Raw genomic sequence first — 6000 nt, forward strand, 5'->3', positions numbered from 1 at the left:
CTCTTCCCTCCCCACCTCCCCCCCAGCGCTGCAGCCCAGGCTGCACCTGCCTTCCCAGCTCTCCCCCTTCTCTGCCCTCCCCCGTTTTCTCTCTGCTTCTCTCCAGCTGCCAGCTGATCGGGTCAGGCAAGTCCATCCCATCCTGAGAGCCCCAGGGCCCCCTTCAGCCTCTACCCAGACCCCTCCTCTTCCTGGGACACCTCTCTTCCCAGGCCTGCCTGGGTGGCTGTTCTGTGACTTGGCCAACAGCCCCCAAGCCTCCCCCTTCATCTGTGACTTTAGTCTGTTGTGGTGGTGAGCTGACACCCCAGGCGTGACCTCGGTGACTCTTGTGCCCCCTCGGTGGTATTGCTCCTGCCCTGCTCTATGCATGTCTATAAATACACGGGCACACACACACGTGCAAGCGCGCATCTCTGGTGCTGGGAACCGCCGGCTGTGCTGTCCTTCTGAGTCTTGTGGCCCAACTACAAGCAAACACTGTCACCCCAGCCGCCCCCGCCAACACGTGCCACCTCCGACGAGCCTCCCTGCCATTCCCGGCCTGTGCACAGTCAGCCCCCCCAGCCACCTTCCTGCCCCTTCCCTGAGCATGGGGGTGCTGTCCCGGCAGCTGTGTGCTTCTGGCCGCGACCAGTCCTGCTGTCTCTTGGCTGAGAATGAAACCCATTTCTGAACAATGGGGAGCAACGTGTTGTGTGCTGGCTGTGTTCTGTGGCGTTCAGGGGGAAGGGAAGGTTTAAGCATGGGGGCGCAGGGGTGCCTGGGTGGCCCCAGTTTTTCCCAGGCTGCTCGGGAAAGCACCTGGACTTAGCTGGTCTTCATCTGAACCCTGCTGTGGCCATCAGGGGTAGAGTGCCAGCCTGGAGGACTCATGGGGCCTGGGTGGGAGCCCCAGAAGAACAGGGTGAGAGGAGAAATGCCTAGGCTGGAAGCCAGTACTCTGGCCCTCCCGGGGCGGCACGCAGCCCACAGGCCCAACAGGTCAGAGAACTGAGGGGGATTGGATGCCCTGACAGGCAGCGCCAATGCGCAACTTGCACCCCGAAGCCTGCCCTCTGCTGGCAGGACCCACACCCAGCGCAGTGCCTGAGCCCAGATCCCAGGGCCCCACCACGTGGTGAGTTCGGTTTATTCAGAAACAAAAGTGAAACACCAGGAACCACTCCCTGGCCTTGCCTCCTTCCTCTGTCCTGGGCGATCTATAAATAAGTTTCCTCGATGTCAACTGATTCATAGAAACCTCCTCTCCCAGGGGCCACCGCAGCCTCCGCTGTGATACAGGGGCCATCTCAGCCCCATGTACACATGTCCCAGCACAGTATGTACACCGCGGGGCGCCCGCGCGCCTTCCACCTGGCCTCCACCAGCCACCCCGGCCCGGCTTCTGGCCAAGCCCAGTTTTCCACAGGGTTGGGGGAGTGTGTACCCCCAAATTGCCTGAGTAAGCCATGCATCCCCTCTATGGGGACTTTCTGTAAAAGAAGCAGTGAAGGCCACCTCTCTGCAAATCCGGGGTGGCCCCAAGATAATCAGGCACAGAGGCCCACGGGACTTTTGCAAAGACAGCAAGTGGAGGCCACCCCCTTGTGGACTGCGGTGGCCTCATACCTGTGGGACATTCGAGAGGAGCGACGGGGGCGGCCACCCCTTTGCGGATTGGGGTGGCCTCATGCCTGCAGGACTTTCGTGATTAGGGGGTGGGGGAGTTCTCCCCTTTGTGGATTGGGGTGGCCTCATACTTTTGTGAGGGGGCAAGGGGGAGACCACCCCTTTGTGCACTGGGGTGGCTTCATGCCTGTGGATCTTTTGTGAGGGGCGGGACGGGAGAGGCCACTCCTCTGCAGATTGGGTGGCCTCATGCCCATGGGCCTTTTGTGAGGCGGGAAGGAGTAGGCCACCCCTTTGCACATTGGGGTGGCCTCATGCCCGTGGGACTTTTGTGAGGAGGACAGCAGAAGCAACCCCTTTGTGGATTGGGGTAGCCTCATGCCCGCAGGACTTGAGGGGTGATGGGGGAGGCCACCCCTTTGCAGATTGGGGTGGCCTCATGCCCGCGGGCCTTTTGTGAGTGGGACAGGTTAACCTCAAGCTGCAAGACATGTGTAGTGAGCAGAGCCCCCCTTAACAGGTGGGTTCCCACAAAATAATCAGGCACACAGTCCCATGGGGACTTTTGCTAGGTAGTAGGAGAGGCCTCCCCTTTGCAGATAGGGATCACCTCCAGAATAATTGGGTGCAACGAAAAGTAAAAATAAAAAAAATAAAGAAAAAGCAAAACAATTATTGGGTCCAACAAAAAATTAAAAACAAAACAAAACAAAGAAAAACAAAAACAAAATTGGGTGCAAAGGCCCATGGGGAAATTTCAAAAGGGAGCAGGGGAGGCCACCCCTTTGTGGATCTGGGTGGTCTCAAATAAACCACTGCTATCTCTGTGGCTACACTCTAGACCGGTGTTGGTGCCCACCAGCCCCAGCTGGTATCTCTGTCTGCACTTAGCCCCCGTGCTGGGCTTTCAAAGTGCTGCCCCGCTCGACATGGTTGGGGTGAGGTGGGGGGCACGTGGCCCAAAATTGCCTAATATAACCTAGGCCCTCTGCAAGAAGGCCTGGTAAGGATTCAATTGGTCATTCAAGGAGCCCCTATATTGTAGAACGGAGCCCCCTAAATAACTAGCTGGATATTTCTAGCTCCTTGCCTCTGGAAGTATGATTAGTCCAGAGTTAAATTAAGACACAGCCCTAACCTCAGAGGCTCGGGTCTGCACCTATTTCACCATATTAGATAGGGGAGTTGTTGGACCCCTTTTTTAAGCCGAGGGATGAAGGACGACTGGGAAGGAGAGCCAAAGGATGGGGGGGAAAGCCTGGGGAACAGGGATGGGTTGGTGAGGGCCAGGTGGGGGCAGAGCCTCCGGCCCCATGCCGGTGGCCTAGACCACCATTATCTTCACCTCCTTGTCGTCAGCCTGGTAGAAGAAGGGAAGGCATGGGCTGTTTCCAATGGTGACGCCTTCCTGGGAGTTCTGCATTTCTTGAAGCAGCTGAACGACCTGCTGCGCAGAGGCGTTCTCAAGGGGAGTCAGGCCCAGCTGGGCCTCACCCTGGGTCGGCTGCACATCGTGGACAAGGCTCACCTTACTTGGTTCTTTAGAGAGAGTAAGGGCAGGAGCAGGGCACAGCGCAGGTTTTCTGATCCCAGAAAAGGAGGAGTCAGAGTCCTCAGTGGCTTTGCAGGTTTTTTATTGGGGTTCACCAGGCATATGGCAGGCAGGGGTGCTGGCTGGGGGGTTGGGAGGCTGGCAGGCCTCCGGCCCCCAGCAAATCTTCACTTTATCTGGGCTCTCTGGTGATCTCGGCTTCTCTTCCGGCTTCAGCTTCGGCTTCTACTGCTGCTGCTGGCGTCCCCGTGACACCGCCCTTAAAAGCACAGTCTTAGCTCAGCTGAATCCCATCTACCTATGCCCACACCCTACTCCAGGTGCCCGCCATCAGGCATGCATTCAGGACAAGGATCCATCATCTATCCTGATGGCGGAAGGGCAGAAAAGCCTGATATTTTCTTTACCCTACAGAGAGACAGAGACAGGATGCTGTGTGCCTGGCGGAGTGTGCTCTTCCTGAACAGCCCCCCGTTAGGGGCTTTCCTCACCTTGGACGTTGGCGGTGCCAAGCTTCTTGGGGACTAGGCATGCGCTAGTGGGCTCAGCAGCAGGGTTCTGGGCGGGTGCTCAGGGCTTTGCCCGCCATTCGTTGCGTGCCTCCACCAGCCGCAAAACCAACTCTTGCAGCTCTAACAGCTTCACCTGGAAGCAGAGATGCTCAGAAGCCTGCCCCGCCCCCAGCCGCACCACCATGGAGCCAGAGCTCTGACTACCTTCATCTCTGCTTTGTCCTGGGCCAGCTGGCTTATGGACTCCTCCTTCTCTCGGTGCTCCTCCCTCATCACTGCTCTCTGGTTCTGGTAGAGAGCGATGTATTCTCCTAGGGGGTGGGCGCGCAGACAGCTCAGCTGCTGGGGTCTCCCCAGCCTCTGCATAGCACCCCAGCTGCAGGGCACAAGCCTCCCTGCTCACCGATGGTGTCAGTCTCTCCAGACATCTGGATACATCGATGCTCCAGCTCCTCCATCCAGTCCTGTAAGCCCACTTTCTCCTGCATGAGCTCGGTAAAGCGGCCCTCGGCCAGACAGCGGGCTCAGGGGCTCAGCAGTGCCGGCCTGCCCAGCACCCAGCCCGCCCAGCCCTCTGGAAAACCACACTGTAGGGAAAGATAAAACTATCAGGCTTTTCTGCCCTCCCACCTTTAGGATAGATGAGGGAACCCTGTGGTCTGAATGCAAGCCTGATGCAGGCACCTGGAGTAGGGTGTGGGCATATGTAGATGGCATTCACCTGGGCTAAGACCGGGCTTTTAAGGTTGGCATTCACAGCAAAAGCAGAGAAACGTAAGCAGAACCGAGAGAGCAGAGCGGCAGAGGCCACCAGAGAACGCCAGAGAGCCCAGAAAGAGTGAAGACTTGCTGGGGGCTGGGAGGCCTGCCAGCCTCCTGACCCCCTAGCACCCCTACCTGCCATGTATCCAGTAAATCCCAATAAAAGCCTACAAAAGCCACTGAGGCTTCCAGGACTCTCTTCTCCTGGACCGAGTCTGCTGGATCAGAAAACCTGCCCCGTGTCCATTCCTTCCTCTCTTACAATGGGTGTAAGTCAGCACGATGATCCACGTAGACCTGTATGGAGCCCTCCGAAGACCGGGAGGGACTGAGGAGCAGCAGACAGTGTTTGCCTGTGACAGTGCTGGACGTGTCATGGCGGGACAGGGGAAGGGCAAAGTCCGGGAGCTGCGGGATGAGACCTCGCCTGGAGGAGGAGATGCCCGAGAGGACCAGCCAACAATCCCCGCCTAGGCAGCAAGAATCGTCGGGGGAGAAAGGACCACGACTCAGAGCTCCCCAGTGTGGACATAGGGAAAAGCCAATGAACTTGGACTAATGGACTAACAATCCCGCCAGAAGGGGGAGGACCTTGGCAAATTTGATATGTTTTGGGGACCCTGAGGAAGGATGGGATTGTCCACCCCCAGAGATGGGAGTCTGGGGGTGTCAGTGGGCCTTGGTGGCCAAAGGCAGCCGGTGTACTGCCCAGCAGCTAAGCAGAGGAGAAAAGCCAACTGAGAAGGCAAAAGCTGGTGCTAAGTTCGGGAAGCCCTGAGCGGCTGTTACGCACTACGTAAGCTAAAGGCCAGTGAGTCTTTTAAAATCACCTGTGGGTGATGCCCTGCTCATAGTTGAGTGAGGGTGAGGAGCTGAGGAGCCCATCTTTGGGGGATGGGTAGGGAACGTGGCTTGTGGTGGAGCCCACAGCCAAAGAGGGGACCCAAGAGAGGCCGCATGTGGACTTGTATCCACGGATCCCCGACCCATGTGCTTGTGCAGTGGGTTGGCCTGAGTGCAGGGGCCTGCATGTTGGAGCGTTGGAGCGACCACAGATAGAAAACCCTGAGGGATGGGCGATTACCCCCAAAGAGTACAGAATCGCCAACCCAAGAGTGAGTGCATCCTGGGGGTGGATGCGGTGTGTGGCTTGTGGCCGAGACTGCAGCCGGAGGGGGCCGGGAGGCCTGATGGCTCCCGGCGTGTGACAGCTGATGCCTGAGTGGTTCCCTCCCTCGCATGAGCAGTGCCTTCGGCAGCGGAAGTGGTGGATCATCTACTGGTGCCAATAATTGTCTTTTGCACTAGGTTGATGCCCTGCCTGGACTTATTTGTGTTCTGTTATATTTCATTGTGATATATTTCATTTGCTTTTGTGGGCCATGGCTGCAGTGTTCCTATTCGTCAAGAGAAACGTGTGTATCACTTGTATAGACTGTCTGGCAGAAAACCCTGAGGGGGTGGATTGTAGGGTAAGGTAAAAGTATCAGGCTTTTCTGCTCTCCCGCCCATAGGATGGATGACGGAACCCTGTGGTCCCGAATGCATGCCTGATGCGGGCAC

The sequence above is a fragment of the Talpa europaea genome, assembly GCF_964194135.1.
Source record: "Talpa europaea genome assembly, chromosome: 2".
Classification (NCBI taxonomy): domain Eukaryota; kingdom Metazoa; phylum Chordata; class Mammalia; order Eulipotyphla; family Talpidae; genus Talpa; species Talpa europaea.